The 23747-nt window shown below is 42.0% G+C and overlaps 1 protein-coding gene across 2 annotated transcripts in view; it reads right to left on the bottom strand.

Annotated features, from left to right (window-relative positions):
* The window catches only part of GARRE1 (granule associated Rac and RHOG effector 1), a 58431-nt gene extending 34980 nt beyond the window's left edge, over positions 1–23451 (bottom strand). Inside the window, exon 1 of one of the 2 annotated variants that reach the window (XM_069026480.1) lies at positions 23395–23451. The gene's annotated coding sequence lies outside the window, so the exon portion shown is untranslated. Of the gene's footprint in view, positions 1–22572; positions 22669–23394 lie in introns of those variants that run through there. The other variant, XM_069026481.1, reaches the window with a different exon arrangement.
* Positions 23452–23747: the final 296 nt, after the last annotated feature.

The following is a 23747-nucleotide window of genomic DNA, read 5'->3' as shown; positions in this document are numbered from 1 at the left end:
GAACATAAAACTTTTTAGAATGCAAGAGCTGAAGCTACGTTTCAATAATTAAACTTCTCAGTCAACAAGAAAAGCCTCCTTCAAGCAATGCTGACTGGCAGAAGATATGCATTCACCTCTGACATCAACCAAGTTATTCTGCACCTGGAATTTCTTGCCAACACATCATAAATATTTAAAGCATGCAAACGCTGTTATAGGGGTTGACAAGTATTGATTATCTTCACTACCAAGGCAAACGAGGCTTAGGGTTTTTCCAGACTCACTCCCACAGCTGTCAAGATGCACACACAGGACAACAGCCCCAGCAGCCTGGGAATGCCAGCAGGGAGAGGACTCTCCTTACCAAACCCTGATTGCTTCTGGTCCAGGGCTACAGATCCAGGAAGGAAAACCAGCATGGCCTTCCAAGGCTTTCTAACAGGGTGGGCTGCAGCCTCCAGGACACCCAGGCACCTCCTGGATGGGTTTTTTGGTACAGGGTTTGTCACCCAAGTTGTAAAAATCTCCTGTTAGAGGAGGATGGGGGAAAGTCAGAAATAGATCATTATACCAAAATCATTTTAGTTCTTGTTAGCTCATGAATTGCTCACTGGGATTCCTTTTTGGCTGCTTGCCCAGAACAGTTGGAGGAAAAAACCCAAACCAAAACAAAAAAGTAGTCAAATGAATCCTTAGTGAATCCATGAAGCTCCTGCTGGATACATTCTTCTTCCAGGGTGTCCCGTTCCCAGCACCAGCTCACCAGGCACCAGCTCTCCGGGGGCAGATGTGTGTCAACAGCCACACTGGAACTGACCCCGTGTCCTCCCTGCCCCAGCTGGGGACCAGAGCTCACAGAACACGCTCCACAGGGCCTGTGCAGTTAGCACAGTTTAACTAGATCAAATTGAGCACCTCAAATTTCAACAGAGTAATTTATTAATTCATAATCTGATCTCATTTGTGCCACTTACCAACCAAAGCACTGAGATCTGTTAAACCAGCAACTTGGTTTTATTAACTCAAAAGACCAATTTCACTGATGATATATACCTACCTAATATTTATAGACAGTCTCTGAGCTAATTTATTATGCTTTTGTCTAGAGTTTTCTTCCCTTCAGAATGACACTCCTTAAAACAAAGACAGTAAATTATTTGTGCTGATTTGTGTCTTTTGCCTTAGTACTGAAAAATCCTCTAGAGGCACATGTCTGCTAAGTGCCTGAAATGACAAGCAAAGACAAAAATATGCCCATGCCCTGCCCAAAAAACCCAAATAATCAAAGACTGTCATGAAAACCACTCAGAAACAGAGAGAACTGGAAAAGGCTGAAGAACATCAAATTTTGGGGTCAGGTAAGTACTGAGGGTCCTGCCTGCTCACCACTACACCACCTCACTTCCAACTCTTAACCCTTCAGACAAACATCTATAAACCCGTGTAACTACACTCCCTAAAAGATATACACAGAATGTAGGTGTTCCTCAGTCAGATTCATATTGTCAGCACAGTGAACTGGATTTTTCCAAGACAGAGCAGCCTACAGTCCATCAGGAGACTTCTTGCTTTTTGTCTGAAGTAAAACACATAACACTCCAAATAGCACTAACTCAAGTCTCAGCAGTAAGATATGACAGCAAAAGGAAAAGCTGGTGGAAGGAATGTGTTAAACCAGAGCTTCTTTCAGACTTGGGTGCCTCTGCCAACGTCAAAAATAGATGCCTGTGTCAGATCAGGATCACTGTTTCAATCCTCCCTTGGCAATAGGTGCTTACGTTATCTATTTTGAAAGCAGGACCAGTTCCCCTTTGAAAAGAGAAAGAAAATAATGTCCATTCTTTTGAGAGAGCAGCCTAACAAAGCCGCTGCACACAGCAGGAAAAATTCCCTCACATGACTGTCAGCCAGGGGAGACTCAAGGCTCCATCTCCCACCTCCCTAAAGGGTTCACTCCCCACCAGCCACAGGCACACTCCTCCACCAGGGCTGGAAAATGTGCTAGGATGAAGAAAAAGCTTGTGGGACCAGACGGAGAGCAACCCTAAGCAGCACAAATCTCTGCAGAAAAGGCACAGCTCTGCCTCCCAGAACAGCTCACCTACAGGATTCTTTGATCCTACAGGACTGCTCAGGAAGAGACGCCTGTGCACACACAAAGCCATCCACAGGAAAAATACACTTCCCTTCCAAACAGAGGGAAGAACTGCAAGCCAGGCTCTCAACCAAGGGACAGTGAGCTGACAATTTCCAGAAAATATTGAGATTAAGTTAACATGTTCCTGTAAATGATCTTTTTAGGCCACAGATTTCACTTCCTGCTGAAGGGAAGTCAGGGAGGAAAGGCTGAGCTAGAGAAATATTCAATTAAGCATATATGGAACAGGAATATTACTTGGTCAGGCTTGTGCACCATGGTCCAGTTATGGCCATCTGAGACAATTCCCAAGTCTGTCTCTGCACCCCCAGCCAGCACATCACATACACACTTGAAGTCTTTCTAAGGTACACCAGAAGCCACCCATATGGCAATTCTTCTTCACCCTGTTACTCTTGATTACTGTATTCAAAAGTAAAAATGTAAACACAAAGTCTAGGATGGTGTTAAAACTTAAATGAAAACACAAGCATTAAGAAAACAAATTTAATTGTTTCTCAATTGTGTAATGAAAACTCCAAAAATCACCATTTCTCAAGTTTATGCAGAAAACCAGCTTTCACATGGGGGATGAACACAACACAGTAAAAAATATCAACAAAAAAGCCCAACACTAAACCATCCTACAATCCCATGAAGATTACAGTAGACATCTTAAACCTCTGGGCTCACTTCAGTAATGGACTTAGGCACATGTTTAGTTCCAGGTCCAGTTAGTGGTGTCTCCCACACAGTAAGGTGAGAGTTAAACTCCTTGTTACACCATCAGTTGCAGCTTTCAAGCATAAGCAAATGCCATACTTAGTTTTCAGTAACATTCACTGGGAAGAGATGTTCTCAGTACACATTTTAAGATCCATGCTAAAAATTTCTACTAAAATTTGTTAAAGAGATTTAGGAAATCACTTTGAAGAACTTAGTTACTGCTGAGTCAGTGCAGATCAAGAAACCAGGCAGAAGGCTCCATGTAGAGCTTCATTCCCACCAGCTTAAAATGATCTGTCCATGGACTCAAACAGAAAAAGCTTCCACACCTAGAAAAATGGGAATAATTCCCACTCTTTGACAAAATACATAGAGAAATAAATGAAAGATTCTTCAACACATCTTCTTTCAAAAGTTAGGTTCTTCTGAGGATGCTTTCATTGTCCTAAACAAATCATACCTTAAACAAGACTTGGAAAGACAAGTGGCACTAAGAGCCCAGGTCCACACTACACTATTTAGTCTTGACATACTACAAGCTCTAACACATTTTTATATATATATATACACACACACAGGACTAAGGGACTTAAGACACTAGATTAATTAGGGATACATTTATCAACTCATACATGGAAAAAGAATCCTAAACTCACATACAAAATGATGGGCTCTGGCCTGATCATTACCACGGAGGAAGGTGATCTATAACTGACTGGTTTTGCTAAACATCAGCCTGATGCTGAATGGCAGTCACAAGAATAGATCTGGAAGGGAACAGTCGTGTTGGAAAAGCCAGAAACCTACTTATGCCACTGCATAAATCCATGGTTTACCCACACTTCAAATTTAGTGTGCAGTTCTGGTCTCTTATCACCCTTCCTTACAGGGGGGCTCACTTGGGTTACTGAACAGTCTGACCACAGGCACAGGAAATCCCAGACAAAGCAAGTTGTTGAGGACAATTTTAAATTAGAATTGCCCACAAATTCATCCTGTTCTTGCTTTTCCCTAGATACCCATTTATAACCTCCAAGGGATAAAGGAGGTTGAGGCGGGTCAGTTTTGAAGCCTGAATCAGCCAAAACTTGTCACTCTCTCCACGCCAGCAACCCCTGAAAGCAGGGGAACAGTCACGACGCCAGAAGTGCCACAAGGACACACTGTTTACAACTCCTCTGCAAACAGAAACATTTCTGCATCCCAGCTCTGCTGGTCCCTTTACAGACTTCCAGCCCTTCTGCTGCTCCTGCAAACACAGATACCACATTTCAAACACCCCAGGACTCACACTTCCCAGCACATACACCTTTGAGTTTTCCCACTGCAATAAATACCCCCAAGCCAAACTGTTTTAAGAGCTTGTGATGCTGTACAACTTTAAAAAAACCCAAACTCAGAGTAACTTCAGTAGGCATTTTAATTATTTTAGTAGTGTTAGATAAAAGTAGTTTTTCAAGGCAGAGAAAATTATAGATCATCTACACATTTAAAGCTCTTCTATGAAGAAGGAAGTTCTGAGTACTAGAAACATGAGACAGATTATGTACAGCAAATCCTGTAAAGCCTGTATGTGATTTTTTTTGCCTGTTTGCAGCAAGGATGATGAAAGCTTTCAAAACATTTGGAGTAACTCAACACCAACAATCTTTCCTTACCCAAATTACTATGCTGCTTCTGAATTCTCAACACTTGCCACAGAATTCATCTACAACATTCTCAGTACTAGACTATATGGAAACAAAGAAAAAACCCTGCAAATGCATTTTCTTAGCTGCATTAAATGCACTAATCCTAACCCCCTTGTATAGAGGAAGTAGCAACTATTAGCATGCATTTCCACATGTAAACTATCTTTTTTTTCATTTAATAACAGTTATCATAACACTCCTTTGTAACAAATTAAAACCTAATCCAGTATTTACTAATATTTATTCTCTTCAGTACAGAGCAGGAGCTTTATCTTAATGCTCCTCCAACTCATTCATTGAAAGTCTCCTACTTGAGAAGTATTAAGTATTCTGAAATGATATTAATTTCATTTCCAAAAATAAGAAACAGGAGTCCGTATCAGAAAAACTGACATCAGCAATCCCCTCAGTGCCACAGGACAGTTGCAGCCATGGGGTTTTTGCTGTCTCTGCACACAGAGATTCTGTCTCCACAGCACAGCTCCTGTCCCAGGAACAGCCTTTCCAAATGCTTTATGGGCTCACTGTATTTGAGCAGCAGTAAATTCATCACTGAACAGCTGGAGTTTTGCCCAGGAAAACAAACTATATTCTACACTGAAAAGAGGGACATGATGATTACGCCTTTCATATCCCTCTCATGTTGAAAATTATGGAATTACCAGAAAACTGTAATCATGAAAATGTTAAACTAAGGAGAATGTATTTTTACAGCAAATGAACATAATTATGTTTACCATATTTGGGCCCAAAGCTGGCTGGCAATTCAGTCTGTATATAGACAGCAGTATCTGATTCACTGTCACAGGATATGAATAAACCAGAGCAATCCAGTGTGAATTACAGTCGCCCTTCCATAACAAAACCAAACATTAGTGTGTACATAACACTACAAAAGCATAATACTACTGTAAATAGCAATTCCATAAATAGTAGAAGTTGAGTAGTTTTCATTTTAATTCTAAAACCCATTATTGAACTAGACCTTTGTAACAGAAGACTTCTGGAACTGTCAAAATGCTTTATTTCTAACAAATCTATGGTTTGTAATATATTATCTAATGTAGAACTCATCTCTGTAGCTGATGAAGGAACAGTGGTGACAAGTAATTTGAGATCATAAAGATTAGGAAAGTAGAAGCAGTAGCATGCATACTTCATAACCTTTCCTCATTTTTTCTTATCTAAAAAGCTACTTGTGTGTCTTGGGCACAGAATTCACCTCCTCATTAAGGCCAGAATTTTTAAAGCTTAATTAAATATAGATGAGATTTTTAAAATAGCCCTAACTCATTTTGCATAGCTGGGGCCAAAATAGGATTAGTTATAAGATCAAATATAGCACCCTTCCAGTTTATAAATCTCTAATACAAATCAAAAGGAAAAGATAGAGCCCAAACTTGCCACCTGTAACATTTTCCTCTCTAAGACCACCCAAAGCTTAGTGCTTATCTAGTTGTTCTGCCTGCTTTACACAGCAGACAACTGAAAAAATCCTTCCCTGAGCTGCTCAATCTTCTGCAAATGCTGTTAACAACTGGTTCAAACACCAGCTCTGGGGACAAAGGGATCCTCCTCCTGCCTTGTCCACAGCGTCCCAGCCAAGGCCACAATGGCAGCAGCTTCCATCGTTGAGACTCCAGATTCCACTGCCCTCCATTAGCTGCTCCAGTAATCCCACCTGCTATTTCAGTCCCCACAGTAATTTGTTGCCTTTCATCCACACAACGTAAATGCCAAAATACACCACAGGTCAATTTAACATCAAAAAGCTGCAGGCTGAGGAACTCTGCAGCAACCTTGGGTCTCCTCCATCCACTCCTTACACAGACAAAGCTGTAAGAAATTTCTGTCTTCAAAAGCAATTAGTTACTTGGGGTTTACATTTATATGCTCTTCCTGCAAAGACTAGCTTGATTAAAGTTACTTTCCTTTTATTAAGAAAAGCAAGTATTTTAATATTTTAACAACTGTTTCACTGCTTCTTAAGAGTTAACACTCTTAATAATGATGTTTAATTTCTTTCAATACAAATAAATTTACACATTTGGAAAATAAATCTGGTGTAGATGCTACCAAGGCATATAAATAACTTCCCCAAGAGCTCCTTGCTAACAAATGCATACACGGAATCCTGCCGGCGCTCTCCTCCCTCCCGGCTCTAAGCTGCTGCATTAACTATACAGCAGGGAAAGGCACACAGCAGTCAGACTGATGTGCACAGAAATACTGATGGCATATGGCTGACAGAAGGTGATTTTTTTTCTTTAAAAAAATTGCCTTGTTCTTAGGTTGAAAATTATTCACCAAAGAACTCTCAAATGTTTCCTGATAAAATCATCAGTTGTTAAATAATTATCAATCCCAATCTACAACATATAAAACACAGTCACACCATTCTACCATACCCTGAAATTAAAAGTACTGATAGCTTTATATAAACAACTAAGCCCTCAATCATGGGCATGATTTGTCACCAGGTTATGTGCCAAATATTTCTGCACCGAGTTGTGCAAGAACTCTTTTGTGCAGCAGAGGATACAATGGGATATTTATACTGGTATAATGCATTTGGAAAGAGGAACAAATGTTATGTTTTAATCCATAAAACAAATTAACACTATGGGATTGATCTATTCAGCAGAAATACAACACCCAGAGGCAAACCTGGAGACTTAAACTTTCGTTGTTTGTCAGATCTTTCTGAAACCTCAGGTGTGCTCCCCTTGAAACACCAAGTCCCAACAGTGGCACACACACAAGTGGAAGATCCCAAGTCCACACCTAACCAAGTACATGCCATGGCATCTCTCCATACTCCTTAAAAGAGCTGACTTTTGTTCACAAACTAAGACTGGAGAGAAACATCTAAAATTTTACGTGGCACCTTCTGATGTGTCAATTATACTTAAAATTTATTAGCAACACGAAAGACTAGGCTTCAGTTAAATATTTAGGTGACTTGAGCCATGCTGACACTCCTTCCCAGCAACGTGTACTGATGAAGGGTTTTTCTGCTGCACTACCTGTGACACAGTAAAGTTCTGCCAGCCATGAGACATTGTAAAGATGCCAAACACATATAAGCAATGTTTCAAGACCAGCTGATGCATCTACCATGGATTTGGCCAGGCCCCTTCCAAATACATTTCCCAAGTATCAGGTTTAGAGAAAGCAACCTTTTCAGCACCAGGACTGTTTGTGCTGGTGCCAGGACCCCCCTCTGGTACCAAGCACTGCCCATGACTAATGTGGCACTGGCAAGGAGAAGGCTACAATGCACAATGCTCAGCATCAGGGCAATGCCTGGCAATTCCTATTGTGTGTATTACTACAAACTCCCCCAGGCACCATTTTTAGCCACTGCTGGATTTCCTCCCTTCTCCCATCCCCCATCCAGGCTCCAAACCTTGAAGTAACCTTGTTCTGTTCCCCCCCCAGAGACAGCTCCATGCCTGAAACATAACCTCTAATCTTATTTTCTATTTCTAGCATACAATTCACGACCCTTATCCCATTTTTTTAAATTAAATGTCCTCCACATTGCACACTCTGCTTCCGACAGTCAGGACAGTGCATGGAGTACATCAGAATTTATAGCCATATGTTTCTTGTTGAGGACAATTTAACATTACTTTTAAAAGCATTAGAAACAATGTATTTATACAATATAGGTTCAAAGCTTTCCCTGAAAAAGATTTTCAATACTGCTGTCAGTACTCCACTGCAATGAAACAGCTTAATTTGTTGGAAGGTTTATCTAAAGACCTTAAAATACAACAGATCTGCACTTCAGGGCAGTTTGCAATGCAGAGCATTAACTTTCAGCAATTATTCATACTTGAGAGACTATCTGTGGACATTAAGCTAAAGTCTAACAAATTACAGGGGGTTATTACAAAGCAAATCTCATCTGACACCATCTATTTCAGAGAACTTTGCTTGAACTTGTGTGGGTTTTTGCAACAACAAAATATAATTGTTTGTTCACCATTGATTCTGTAACATTTGTTACACAAAGCCAGTTAAAAGTGTCCTACCAGACCAGACATCCATCTAGGCCACAATGGCAGCGGTCAAGATGTCAACTTTTAATTAATGACCACTATCCATAAACCTCTTTCATATTTTTACCAATTATACCCGATTTGTACAGCTGCTAGGGCAAAATGTTTTTCCATGAACAAACTCTCCCACAAAAACACTTTGATACAAAACAGTTCCCAGAGGAATGAAAAAAGGTTCTTGTGTCTCCGAAGTGCTGAAAAACAAGTTGTTTCCAGGATTCATCCCAAGCCTCGAGGTTGCAGCCTGACATGGCCAGGCCCTCTTGGAGCTGCCAAGAGGTACAAGCACATCTGGGTTTCCAGCAGCCACTCTTTGAGCACTCCTCTGCCTACCCCAAAATAAGGGATTTCAGTCCCAGAAAATACCCCCAGGAGCGGGAGGGAGCACTGGGCACCGCTGAGCTGGGCCTGTGCTCACCCTGCACAGAGGGGTCGACCTGGTCCCTGCTCCTTAGGGAACACCCTTACTGAAACTGAGGGGAAAAAGCGAATTCTCATGGACCCACGCCCCAAAATATTTATAACACACCAAGATAGAAGCAAGCCTTCCAAAACAAGGCCAACTACCCTGATATGACTTGATTAATCAGAGAATTAGTCAGCCTAGGATGTTAACAGCAAAGAAATTGCCACTAGTTCTTCACAAAATTACTTTCCAAATTATATTTTAGACATAATCAGGACAATTTGACCACAGAAACAAAATTAAGAAAGAGGAATAATCCTTGAATGATGACATTAGGTGTTATGACACAATCTGTTAATTTTTTTTAGATATATACCTCACCAATGTGCTTGACAATAAGTATGGGTTGCTTCACAGCAGTTTGCACAGGCAGTTCTAGTAAATACCATCAGTTTGTTCTGCTTCTCTCTCCCACTCCTTCAGCTTCCATCCTATTCTCAGCAGGGCATCATTTGAATTTCTTACCAGTTCCACACAAATTGAACAGTGTAAGTGGGAGGACAGCCTCCAGCAATTAAGAATAAAAGTAGATAAGTGAACACATATGAGACTAGAGAAAACCAAGTGTGAGAAGTCTTTAAGGTAGCAGAGCTGGATTTTGGAATGGACTGAAAAACAACAGAGAAATTGTGAAGTCGAGTCATCTCATTAACATATTTATCCATCAGTGGATACCATGAAACAAAAGTTATCAATGACAGAAGCAGGGCACCCAGGAGCAGCCGATGAGATTCATTCCTGGGTGACTCCTGGGGGATAACAATACTTTCTTTCCTTTTAAAAAAAAAAGCCTATAAAATGGCATTGTCAACATAAAGAAATGCAAGTCAGGACTGCCTCATCCCTCAGAAAAACCATGATGTTATAAACCCATATTCTGAATGGTAACTTCATTGGGTATTAAGGGTCAACATTTGAAAACTTCTCTACCCCACCTCAAAATGAAGATTTGAAGCATCTTAAAAAACCCCACTGAGATTCTCATGTCAAGGAATGACAGCCACAAAAATTTATCATGCCAGTAGGAAAATATGTGAGAATATGTTTTCAAACGGATACTGTTAGTCAAATGGAAAAAGAGTATCACAACAGCACTGTCCAATAACCCAGCTATTTCAAAATAATTAATTAAGCATTTTTATGGACACCATAGTAATAAAATGCATAATTAAAGAACTAATATAATATTGCTCATCAATGTAAATGTAAGTTAATTTTCCCACAGTCTCTGCCTTTACTATGAAAGGTACTGAAGCAATTCTAAGTCCTCACTGAGGTCAGCATTAAAGTCTTTAATTTTTCAGCACTGTTTCCACTCCCATCCTTCATAAACTTGTACAAACACAGCATAGGTGGTTTTAGTTATGCTAAGAATATTCTTCATTAGTCATAGAGAAAAAAAACCAAGTTGTAGCAGAGTGAATCCATACGTGACACCATTTTAAAATCATTACTTCATAGGGAAAGGGCTCCTGGAACACAGTCATTGATGCAGGCTGGAGCTGCATGCTGATCTGTGCCTTCATTTCCAATAAAGCATGCAATGCACATTCAACTAAGCCAAAACAACCCTTTCAACACACAGTGGTCTATAGGAAACATTCAAATTACTAATGAGCACAAGAAAAGCTTTTAAGCTCACTGAAAATTCCACGATTTTTTTTAAATTTCTGAAAGGAAACCTGAGAACTGTTTTTTGAAACATAAGCCTTTCACTTAGAGTACTCCAGCATCACCAAGTAAGTCAGTAAGTGCAGGCAGCAGTGCTGTAATCACTGCTGTCTGTACTGGAGTGGGGTGAAATGGACACTGAGCACCAGAGTAGCTGATGGTTTTCTTTGATATTTAACAACAAAGTCATTAAACTAATGTTTAAAAATTAATTGAACAATTCAATTTGAACTAGTAAGTACATTAATATGATCTGCAAGGATACCAATGTGATCTGGTAAACACTCTATTAGACACTGTGCCCTGTGACTCTGCTACCTGCCACAGCCTTCCCCGACACACCTGGCTGAGCTCACACAGCTCCCCTGTCAGGGCAGCCTGGAGCCTGCTGGGAGGACACTGCAAATCCACCCCCTCAAGAAACACAGCAGGAATCTTCTATCTGAGCAGAGATCTCATCTAAGACATTCCCACACATTCAATTCCAAGTCGCTCCAGCCCCAGTGGAACCATCACACAGCAGTTATGGCTCAGCCAGGCTGATTTTGGACAAAACTCAATGCCCACTGCTCTTCCATAATCAGTATTATGGAAACAACAACTTCCACAATGGCTCTGGAGAAGGTAAGTGAAATTATTATTAGGAAAAGATTTCTCCTTGCATCTGCTTCAAGATAAGCAGCACAGTAACAGAGCTCAGTTAACCAGGCTTGAACTTCCAGTGCAGTTCTCTATTATGTTCTCTATTTAATGATAATGCCCCTTCGTCCACATTTTTTCCCCATTAGGTAGGCTCTGACAAAAACCTGAACTTGTATGTCCTGTGTCCCTGAATTACTGATGGCAGCAGAAAGTGCCAATGGCTACAGCACAACCAAACAAAACAGCAAATGCTTCTGCAGGAGGATTTCCATCCACTCCTGTTCTCCACAGTGCTGGATGGGAAAAAATAGGGAACTCTGTTCCTACTCTACCAATACTCCTTCCTTCTACAGCCCTGTAAGGATTTTGGTCCACTTTTAGAACTACTCTGTTAGGCAATTACAATATCCATATTCTACATAAGTCCACAATATGTATTTGCAGAAAAACTCTACACTACAATGCATAAACACAGGCATGCCACATTTATTTTCTGCATTTCTATTATAACATGAAGTGTAGTTTCCTTCAAATTTGGAACACTAAACATATCCTGCTTTCTTGCTTCCAATTCAACTACACTGGTCTATTTCCAATTTCTTTTTCCTACTTTTAGATTAATGCCAGCAAGCCTAAACCCCATAGTATTAGACAAGCATCCTTACTACACACTGAGGTATTTATAGATTTGGTTTTATCCACAGCAATACAAAATATGGATTTCCTGCATGTACCTAACAATGCCTGTTACGTGCACACTACACCATGCATGTTCTCCCTACTGAGGGAGTTGAATTTCAATGAGACATTTTCTCAAAACTTCAAGTCTAGAAATAAATAAAATAATTATCTTCCTTCAAAGCATCCAGTAACACTCTGCAGCTGGAGCAGGCCATACCGCTTTGTGCATTTATTTTATTAGGAACAATGTGTTCTAAAGACAGAACTGGGGCTAACCACAATCAGAGTATTATTGGATACATCAAGAGGTTTTATCCTCTACTACCACTTGTGCATTTACCTGAAGCAAGGAGAGTTTAAGCAGTGCTTTAGCTGCTTCAGGGACACTAACTCACGCCAAACTGAGTAACAACAACAGGAAATCTTCTGCATTTTCAGCACAGCAGATTGCTCTCCCCATCTTTCAGCTAACATTCCAATCCTCACTGTGTAACACATACAATCAGGAGAGTTTTAAACGGGAATTAAAGTCTAAAGCAGGAAAAAAAAAAGTAAAACTAAAAGTAAGAACAAAAATAACCACAGTGGAAAAGGAGAGTGACTGGATTCAGCAGCATAATAAAAATGAGATGATTCTGTGCCTGGCAATGAAACTGATGGAGTTTTTTACAGCATATCAATACAACCATATTCAAAACTAAGATGAAACTACATTTTAGGGCTCTCTAATGCTATTAGTGAGGCATCCTGCTGCTTTCAGAGTTGCTGCATGCCTATCAGCAAATCATTTTAAACAGCAGAGTCACTTGTAAAATGGAACCTGAGCTCCTCTTACAGCTGTTTTATTCTCGGTCTGAAACAGAAAATTATTCCATGGACTGCTTTTCATATTTTTCAGGTGATTATGCTGGCATTCCTTTGCCTCTGAAGTTGAAACACACACTCTGTTTAGGAGCCATTTCTTTGTCCACACTTTAGTCAAAACAATGGATCTTTCTTAGTCAGAACTGACACTTATTTACTACTAATAAATACTATTTCAATGTTATATTAAGCAATCTCTACTAGTAAGCACCTAGAAGATAACGCCTCAAGAAAAAGCATCAAGGAAAAAATCTTGTGGCATTGAGGTTTTTACCACATACCAATACTGTAAATATCTGACTATCTTATCCTGAATTCATAGAATGGTTTGGAAGAGACCTTAAAGCCCATCTCACCCCCCTCTGCCATGGGCAGGGACACCTTCCACTATCCCAGGTTACTCCAAGCCCTGTCCAACCTGGCCTTGGACACTTCCAGGGATGGGGCAGCCACAGCTGCTCTGGGCACCCTGTGCCAGGGCCTCACAACCCCCACAGGGGAGAATTTCTTCCTAATATTTAATCTAAATCTACTCTCCCTCAGCAAAGGCCACTCTCCCTTCTCATATCACTACATGCCCTTGTGAAAAGTGACAGATTTAAGCTTATTATTCATCAAGGAAAGGGTTTTTTACCTAATATTTGTAATTCTAAAAGATTACATTGAGTAGTCTCATTTACTTACTGAGGTCATGACTATGAGCAGTTGCTTTGCTATGTTTCTTACTACAGTCTTCTTGTATTTAACAAAACCCAATTTTCTGAACAAAGAAAAGAAAACAAACAAAAAAAGGAGAGGCATCCCAGTGTAAGTAAGTGCAAGTAAGCCACAAGTACCTGCCACACAACCTTCAGCTTACCACCAGTCCAGGCTGAGGCAGTATCTTCCATATGGAAAAACCTAAGCAGCAGTTTTAGGAAAAAAGTCATTTCACCAGTAAAAACAAAAACCAGTTCTTCCCTTCATCAACTACAAAGCATCATTTTTGAAGTATTACTCCTTAATATGCTGGTTCTTACCAAAGAGATACACAACATCTTAACTGCAGTGCTGGAATACCCAACAGTTAAGACAAGGGTACCTTACACCTGAGGACACACACTGCTACATCTAAGTCAATTTGTCAAGTGCTTCCCTTCTCTGAGGGTTATTCTACAGCTGCAATTACCACTCCCTGCCTTTTTTCAGAATATATTAAGTGGGTCCTCTGAGATCACCAGGCTTGGACTGTTTCAGACAGAAACCCACCATCCTTTGGCCAAAACACTACTTGCCTGTGACAGGGCAAGGTCAGAGAAAGCCAATGAACTTCAGGACTTAGGTCCATGGTGTGATGTAAAAGAAGAAATTAAATAAACTCCTCAACACAAATCCTTAGCGACAGCTAAATAAGGGATTTTAAGTCCACTAAGGCAACAGTGCTTTGAGGCACGATGAGGTTTTTCACATGCTACCAAGCACAATAATCAATATTCACACACAGCTACTTGCATTTTTGCCTCAAGTCTACTGTTCCAAATTATACCAGTTTAACTTTGCTTACATTAGAATTCATTTTAGAGAAAAATATTTAGCATAGACACAGCATGCCAGATGCCCTGCATTCATATTATAATTTATTCTTCAACACTGAAGATCTGAGTCAAAACACAGCATACCTTCCTAGGAATACTCATGATTATGAGGACTGCATCACTTACAAAGCTTTAAGTTAAAAGGAAAAGGAGAATTATTAGGTAGCGTAAAAAATTTCATCTACTATACTTACCCTTGTTGTTCTTAATCTTTCATTTCATGTGCAGTGAAATACAATCAACACAGCAGAGAACAGGACTCAGGCTCCAGATCAGAATATATCAAATAGCATATGCAAAGAAGACATATTATTTCCCTGAAACCACAAGAATTTTTGGAAAGAAGCTGCCTCATCTGTCCTAAAACAATTTCAGAACAAAATACAGATACAACTTTTTAGCAGAAAGCGACTGACTGAAATACATAATTTTCTCCTGTTTCAGAATGTGACTTAAAATACCAGTAACAACATATTACATCAGACAGAGAAAAGCACCCACTGGCTGCAATGTGAAGCTGAAAAAAAAGCCCATAAAAATGTGAATGTCTCAGGAAAAAGAACAAATGACAACTTTAAGCCAAATGTTGTCAGTCATATGAAACCAGCAGTAGTCTTCCTCATCTCTCACACTGCACAAAGTTGAGGGCCATGAAGGCCTTTCAAGTGAAACACAAGAGAAGGCAGTCTAGACAGACATTTTCCATCAATAATCCCCCTAAGTGCAAGAGAATAATGAATCAGAGGGTAATGACAGAGGAACTTGAAGAACAGCAACATGCCAACCTAGTGTCCTCAGAAACTGACTTGAGAAGCTCAGTTTAAAAATCACTGCAAATTCTAACAGCCCCCCCCATCAATGCACTGCACAAGCAACAAACTGTGCAGCTGTTCAAGAACAAATTAAACTAATATATTGTACCTTTAAAGCCCGATGAGCTCCTCAGCCCTGCCCTCTGCTACCCTGAGCCACAGCAATTCACACACCCTGTGTTCACCCAACACACCTGACCGAACACCACCCTCCAGAAACGTGTCCAAACACACAGCAACAACCTGGCACCTCCTGACACCTGAATGACAGAGCTCTAATCTTCTAACCCAAGCTCAGAAGAAGCACAAGTCCAGAGCAAACCATGGTCTGTTATTCATTTGTCTGACTGTATCAGACAATCCTAATCAAACCTCCTACAACCCAACCATTCCAGAAACTAAGATGGAAAAAAAAAACCCTCCAAACAAACTCTTTTCCTACTGCGTCTTCAAAGGAAGAAAATGCACTTTACCCAAAAACCATTTCCCTAAATCTTGTGTGTCAACTACAGATTTAATCCATCATACCAATTCATCACCACAAAAATGTAACATTCCTATACAAAAACAAAAAATGTATCATTAGTGGTTTTCAACAGATTTCATATCGAGAAACATCTGCAGAGCAATGGATTCACTTAACCAGAGCAGGATCTTTTCTAACCACTAAACCAAGCAACAGATTAAGTTCAAAATAGCACAGGTCAGATGCACCACTTTTCCACACAGATAAAGCTCTAATTGCACTTGACCAAAGACTGCCAAACCAGACCATACACCATCCCAAGACTCAGCATTTGGTCTTAACACTGAAATAGCCATTTATGTGAAAGACAACATTTAAATTAGGATTGATAACCTGGATCTGTAGAATACCTTTGCTAAGAAGAAGGTGTGAACAAGCCTGTGTTAAATTCATAGCCAAATTTGATATGAAATTTGCTAATTATCAAAGTTATTTTGTAATACCTCCCTATAACTTTACAATGTTTGCTCCTCTTTGGACTTAGAATGAGGTCAAAATGCTGAATTCAACATCACAATCTGTTGCCCTGGAAATTATTGCAATGTTTAGACAAAGAAGTTTATTATGAGACCTAATAGGATTGCCCAAAAAAAAATAGTTTTCATTCTCCTTCTGAAAGCAATACAAGACAGACAGAAAGACTCTTCTGAGTAAGGACTTTTCCAACATTTTAATACAGAACCAAGCATATTCTCAAAAGCAGGATGCTGCTATAACATGCTCTGTTTTTCAGGGTTTGGCTCCAATAACTGGCATTTCCTTCCAGGACTCCATAAAATTTTCATCAGCATGAAACAAAAATAAGCCACATAATTAAAAGTTCACATACACTTGCATTATTTTAGGAAATTTAATTTTTAATTGACCTACCCTGCTTTCCTATACACAAACTTCAGCAACTTCTCTTCAAAAACAGCCAAAACAGAAGTGCAACACTACCTTGTTTCTATCAGAAGATGTGCATCTATCTACACTGGAGGAAAGACAATTTATTTCTACTGCACTGAGAGTTACTAAAGTATGCCCAGTTTGCTCTCTGTAGGTAAAGAATGTCCAAGTACCCTCTCACAACCCTCCTCTCCTGCCAACAACAGCAGTCTTGGTTTCATCTGCACCACTCACAGCTGAACTCAGTAAAACAAAATTCTGATTGTTATCAAGTTCCTTCATTCTCTTGTTTATTTAACAAATGAACGGTTTTAGTTTTTCCTAAAGAATATATGCATATTTAGCACTAGACCTATTTTTCATCATCATATTAAAGTTCTTGATAGCATCATTTGCTTGCAAATGCTCATCTCATACAGCAAAAAGGGTTGATCTTATTACCTTATTATTTAAATATTTGCAAGCTGTATTGCTCAGCTGAAAAACCACAAATACCTAACTATGTCTTTGGTAAGGCGAAATAAAGTTTATTCTGCAGCTCTGAGACATGCACTGATGAAGCAGGATTCTGTAACAATGTCTTTGCTCAGTTTTAGCTAACACCATTCTGCACCACCTGGCCTTAACTCCTGCTTGGACCAGGAACCGCAGACCACTCAACACAAGCAGCACTGCTACCCTTCCCTCCCACCAAACATCTCCTCTCCTCAGGATCTTCCCATCTTTTACAAAACACAGGGGCCTCTAACAAATGATGAACACCTGCAGTCATGTTTACCTCCTTTTGACAAACCTGGTTTCTTCCGAGTATTTGGAGAGGACAAACTCATCCTACACTGAAGCTCCCCTGAAGCCAAACATACAGAACTGAAGAATGACATTTTTAGGTACCCTCTTCCTCCTTGTATTCTTCCTCCTTCCACACAATACAATACCATCTGGTGCAAGACTTGCAAAGAGCATTCTGAGAAACATTTTGAAAAACTCACCAGAAAGAGGTTATGTTCCTCAAATCTTTTGGAGTCTGGCACAGAATTACATTTACCCACTGTGATCCTTCCCCTGGGATTCCCCAGTCTTTTATCTCACAGGTTCCCCTACCCACCTGCGAGGATGCAGACACAAGAAAAGTCTTTCAAGAAGAAGAGTGTTTCTGAACGTGTCCTGCCCAGACACTACAGCTCTCTCTGCTTTTCAGCAGTTTTGTTACATGATCATATAAAAAGAATATCTGGCTTTTTCAGGATGAGATTGCCAGCTTCCAATATTTTTAAGGAACTTTTAAAAATATTACCTTGTACTTAGACTCTTAGGAAGCAATACTTAAAACATCTCCAGATTTTCCTGGAATGTACACTGTACACATTCAGGTGTTTTATCTTTCTCCAGGGAAGTTCTTGTGCTTGGACTCAAACTGTTCCCAGGTACACAGCCAACTTCTGTAATATGTACAGAAGAGCAGGAAGTTCAACTTTCATTAAAAAATACCTAGGAACATTGCCCTGAATATCCTGGTATGAGACAGATCATGTGGACACGCTTCAAAGGATCTAATTTTACCCCAGTAAATCCAGAGGAATTCCCAACACCATCCAGAAACTCACAAATATATGAGCTATGACAGTCAGGTAATCTACTTGGGAAACTAAAAACACTCAGGTACTGACAGGAGTAGAGATAAATTTCATTGGTAGACAACCCTCACACGAATGAATCACACTAGAGATGCCTGTGGAGAAGTGGAAAAAACATCCACCACGGTCCCTTCTTCCTGCTCTTCTCGTACCCTCTCCTCTACAACTCATTCTATACACTGCTTTAGAGTGCCCAACATATGTTAAAATAAAGCATTAAGGAAACAAAGTTCAATATTATTGTTTCTAACAAGGGAAACAAACTTTCTCTTACATTCAGTAGCTGTTTAGGAGCTTTATTCTGTTCCCAGATTGCAGAGTACTCAACACAGTCCGAGGAATTTTCTATAATTGGATAGTACCATTTAAATGTCAGCTTTGAGTGCACAACTAAACGAGTCACACCTAAAATACTGTTATTAAACAGCCAGTTGACATGCTCCCTTATAGCATTCCAACTAGCACATAGGTAGTATCAGGAAAGAACAAAAATAGAATATCTCAATGTGAGGAGTGACCGACAGGGTGGTGGAAGAATTTTCCTGTTGAAATTTTCCAAAAAATCTGTCTTTTGCAATGCTGTTGAACAGAAGCACTTATCAGAAAGCATTAGTGCCTGGCAAGTACCCCACTGTAATATGACTCAATAAACCAAAACAGAATCCCGTTGACCCTAAACCCCCAACCACTGAAAAAGCAGAAAACTGTTAGGAAAGCTAGCAACAAAAGACCATGAAGAAGGAACAATGAAAATCTAGCTAGCCTAAACCAGCAAATACTCATCAGTTACTTCAGGGAGAAAATGTTACTAAAAACATAAGCAGGAATTGGTCACAATTTAGGGAGGTATCATAAAGATGCTTCCTAAGGCATTGTGTTCTCTGATGGGACCCTAACAGTAAAACATGGGCAGTTACTCTACAGCAAAATTTTTGAAGCTTTTTGTTTGCTTTTTACCTAATATATCAAAAATTCTATTTACAAGTGCTATCGTGTTCTCCTGTGAGGGCTTTCCTTAGAAGGTAGAATAATTATTTGTGCAGTGAAAATGGTTCTTCTAAGCCAAGTCATAGCATATCACACTTCCAACTTGAGTTGGATAAGCTGCCATATGTTATCACCAGACTGAAGCCAATTTGCCATCGATGGCAATATCACAGCTGGGAAAATGCCTGACGTGCTGCACAGCCTCTCAAAGATGCCTGAAAGCCTCACAAAGCCTCAGCTACCCCCACCTCAGACCCATCCATACACTCACAGACACCCCAGGACTCCCCCACAGCTGTACCTGGAGTCCTTTGTATTCCCCTTTTCAGCCCTTTTCTTTCATTCTTCAAAGCTTGACCAGCATTTCTAAACCTTCTAATCTGCTTTTTCTCACACACACTCACTCCTTTTTCTTTTACTCCAAAGCTGTTCCAGCCTGGATCCATGGAAGTTGGTTTGCCTCATGCAAAGCTTGTGACCTTCACAGTATCACACAGATCAATTCCCCAAAATTTATCTTAAGTAACCAAAACACGAATCTTCATTAATTACAGCAGGGTAAGACAAGATTGATATTCCAAGACCACAGTTCTCAAAACAATTTGTCTTGTCACATTAGGGTGCTTCAAAGTGAAACACACCTCATTAACACCAAAATTATCATTCTGAAGTTTCATTTTTAAAAAATCTTCTTTTTCTCCTTGCTTTCATCACTGTTTTGGCAAAATTCAAGGACTGGACTAAACCAGTTTATCCACAGAACACTAGAAGAGTGGAATGCTATCAGACCAAATTGGCAATTAACCTAGAAAGCAGGATTTATGAATGGAATGTGTCCTATTCCCCCCCACACACCTTAAGGGTTTCTTTGATGGCTTAAAGGACAAATGTCTAAACAGCTCCTGAAATAAAACTGTCTTGAGGTACATAAACAGCAGAAGAGAAGAAACACAAAACCAGAAGTACAACTAACATAACTTCAAGCTTCTTCTCAGTGAGTTTGGAACCCATCTTTAACATATTCCACTTAATTTTCAAAATATTTTTTCATCCTACTAGCCAGAAGTTCAGATTTTACAGGTATCAAGACACAGTTTCCAGCACTGCTTTCAGCCACAGTACATATAAAATCCAAACTGAACCTGGAACATGCCATGGCCCAGGAGCATGGGATTGCCTGCAGCATGTCACTATTGCTTGTTGCCCAAAGGCCTGGGAAGGGTATCCAGACACATCACCAAGCTCTAGGAGGACCAGAGCAATTACAACACAGACTTTTGTCAAGTGCAGCAGCACCAGTTGCCCTCAGAGCCAGCCCCAGCACAATGGCCTGTGATGAGGTTACCCATGCTGCTGGAAATGTCATCTTTCATGTATGATATAAACCCCTTCTGTAGCTACTAACAATACCCTGGCATTGTTTGCAACACGTAGGGTGTTGCACTGGCTAACATCCAATCCCAGTAATAATATTCTATCTACCTACAATCACCACAAGAAAATACTCATTCTCAGCCCTGACTCGTTCTGCAGCACAGCAGCAAGCTCCTGAGAGAGCTGCCACACTCCACTGCAAGTTCTGCATCTCCCTGTACAGCTATCTGTCTGCACTGATCAGGCACTTCTCTAAAACTGTAGAAACACCTTGAGATTACTGGGAATAAAGGAGCTCTTTTCATACAGCACAATTAGTCATATCAGCAGTGATAGCTATTTTGAGCAGCACCCATTAATCACTATCATTAGCAGGATTTCTGGTGTACCAGCATTCATTGTACCAAGAACAAGTCTTTTCCTATTACAGTACTACTACATAAACAAAAGCAGCAGCACAATTTCTCTTGACATAACCCTGTTTTGAGTAAGGCAAGTGGCAGCACTTAAAATGACAGTCAGTGCCAGGTTTGAAGAAAAGCTTATTCAGAACAGAAAAATACAATTGTTTTGCTGCAAAGAAAAACTGGCCATCATTTGTATGCTGGGAGAGAAGGGATGTTGAAAAGTAATAGATAGCAGGAAGAAGTAGGGAATAAAGACCTCAAGCTGGAGACAGCACACCCTCAGAAAAATAAGATGCCAGTGACCAAATCCAAGCTAATGCCCAAGAAGTTGAAGAAACCTAGACTTCACTTTTAAGCATCTGCAGCATGTATTTTCCTTATTACTTTTTATGAGGGATTATTTACCTGTTAGCCAAACTTCAGAGTCTCAGAACAGACTTTCAACTAGAAAAATATTCCACATACGCATTATTTCTAGTTCCTAAGCACCCTGAGGAACTCCCAATTCAGAATGAGAAACGCCAGCACTTCTGCCTCACACCGACCTAGGAAGCAGCACCACAAGATGGATGGAAAGCAGCAGCTCTGAGCTGCTTCCAGCCCAGTTCCTCCAAACACCAGAAACACGTTCGTTGACCTGAAACACACCTTCATCACAACCACAGACTAAATACTTGGGAAGTTCTTCTAGGAAGGAAAGAACAGAAGATACAGGAAGAAAGAAAAACCTTCTGCAAATCTTGAACTTGGAAAACCTGCCAGTCTTTACAGAACAGTCCAGCTTTATCTTGTGTAGAAATGTTGCCTGATAGAAGACTCGAGCCAAGCGCAAAATCATGTTGGTACCCGTGATACACAAACGGCACCTGTGCAGATACCGAACTGGGCCAACACTGCTGATCCCACGAGCTGCATACCAAAATCTTCATGTGGCCAGGAGCCACACAACACGTACCACATACCACAGAGAGGTGAGGGAAGGGGAGCTTCAGCTGCCTGTGCTCACAGAAAACAAAAACAATTCCTCAAGAGCACCACTACCTCTCTGCCAACAGCACTAGGCTGAGAAAATAGAAACATCTAGCAACGATAGCCTTAAAATCCACAAGCTGTAGATTTGAGATTGTCCAACAGTCACCCTGGCAATTACAGATGCAGTGCCATTTTGGGAGCCAAGCTTCAGCCTTGTGCCAGCTGCGTGTGCCTCTGAGGCCACCGGATGAACCACTCTGTAACACCAAGTTTATTGCAGCTACACACCACTGAGGTATGGCCGCTCTTCACAACACCCAGACCTCTGTGCCTCTATAAAAGCAGAAATGATAATAATAACGGCCAATTTATACCTGTTACAAGGTTTATAATCTCACATAAAAACAAACAAATAAGACCTTCCAACTGCTTTCAAGTTCCTAAGCCAACATTCACCCGACAAATACATACCTCTACCATTTCCTCTCCACTCAAACGAATAAAACCCTTCAAGCACGGAGAAGCAAAGGAACATCAGTAAAGTTTCAAGCTACAGCCCAAAATGCGTTATCCTCTTCTTCTGGCAGTTACCATATGCACACAACATAAGGCTCGGCAACAACAAGCGGCACTTGCAACTCGCATCAGGTGAACAATCTGTACGCAGCCCCTGCAGCGGCCGGGGATGCTGCTGCCCGCAGGCCCCGGGGCGGGGGGCGCGGAGGGGCCGGGGGGCCCCGAGCCCGGCCGAGCTTTGGGTGGCGCCGCTGCCGCGCTGCCCGGGGAGGTCCGGCCGGCGCCGCCCGGGAGAGGCCGCGCGGCGGGGCCGCCCCAGCGCCGGGGGCCGGCGGGGCCGGGCCGGGCGAGCGCCCCGGGTCACCGTGGAGCAGGAAGGTGCGCAGGGAATTCCCGCAGGCGCAGTCCCGGCCCCGCCGGGCTGCCCGCACACGGGTCACGGGGGGCGGCCGCAGCCCCGACACCGCCCCGGGCTGCCCCCGCCGCCAACGGCGGGCCCGGCCCGGCCCCGCCGGGGCACCGCGGCCACGGTCCCGGGCACCGCCGCCTCGTCTTCCCCCGGCCAGGGCTCCGGCCCGGCCCCCAGCCCTCGCCGGCGCCTCCCGAGCGGCCCAGGGGCTGTCCCGGGCGCTGCCGCCCTCCGCGCCGCGTCCCCCGGTGCCGCGGGCGCTGCCAGCCCGGTGCCCGCACGGCCGGGCCCGCGGGCCGGGCTGCGGGGCGCGGGCGGGGCCGGGCCGGGCCGCAGGGCTCGGCGGGGTCGGCGCGGCGCTCACTCACCTGCCCGCGACAGCCCCGGGCCCCGCGCCGAGCGCTCCGGAAACGGCGGCGGCTCCGCCGGGGCCGGGGAGGGGCCGGCGAGGGGCGGGCGGAGCCGCGAGTGACAGCGGGAAGGGGCGGCGGGAGCGGGCGGGCGGCGCCGGCCGCGGGGAAGGGACGGACGGAGGGGAGGGGAGGTGCCGCACCGCGGGGTCCCGGACTGGGGGCACGGAGCGCCGGGGACCGGGCCCGGCTGCGGGGCAAAGTGCCTGAGGGGCGGCCTGGCGGCAGAAAAAGAGAGGGGGGGGAAGAATTAATCAGTGACTATTTTATATGAGCTTAAAATTGTGAGGTTTCTCACTCTTTTGTTGAGG

Source organism: Aphelocoma coerulescens, chromosome 11, assembly GCF_041296385.1.
Source record: "Aphelocoma coerulescens isolate FSJ_1873_10779 chromosome 11, UR_Acoe_1.0, whole genome shotgun sequence".
NCBI classification, from domain to species: Eukaryota; Metazoa; Chordata; class Aves; order Passeriformes; family Corvidae; genus Aphelocoma; species Aphelocoma coerulescens.
Note: the sequence above shows the minus strand (reverse complement) of the source record. Positions and strands in the feature narration are given on the sequence as shown.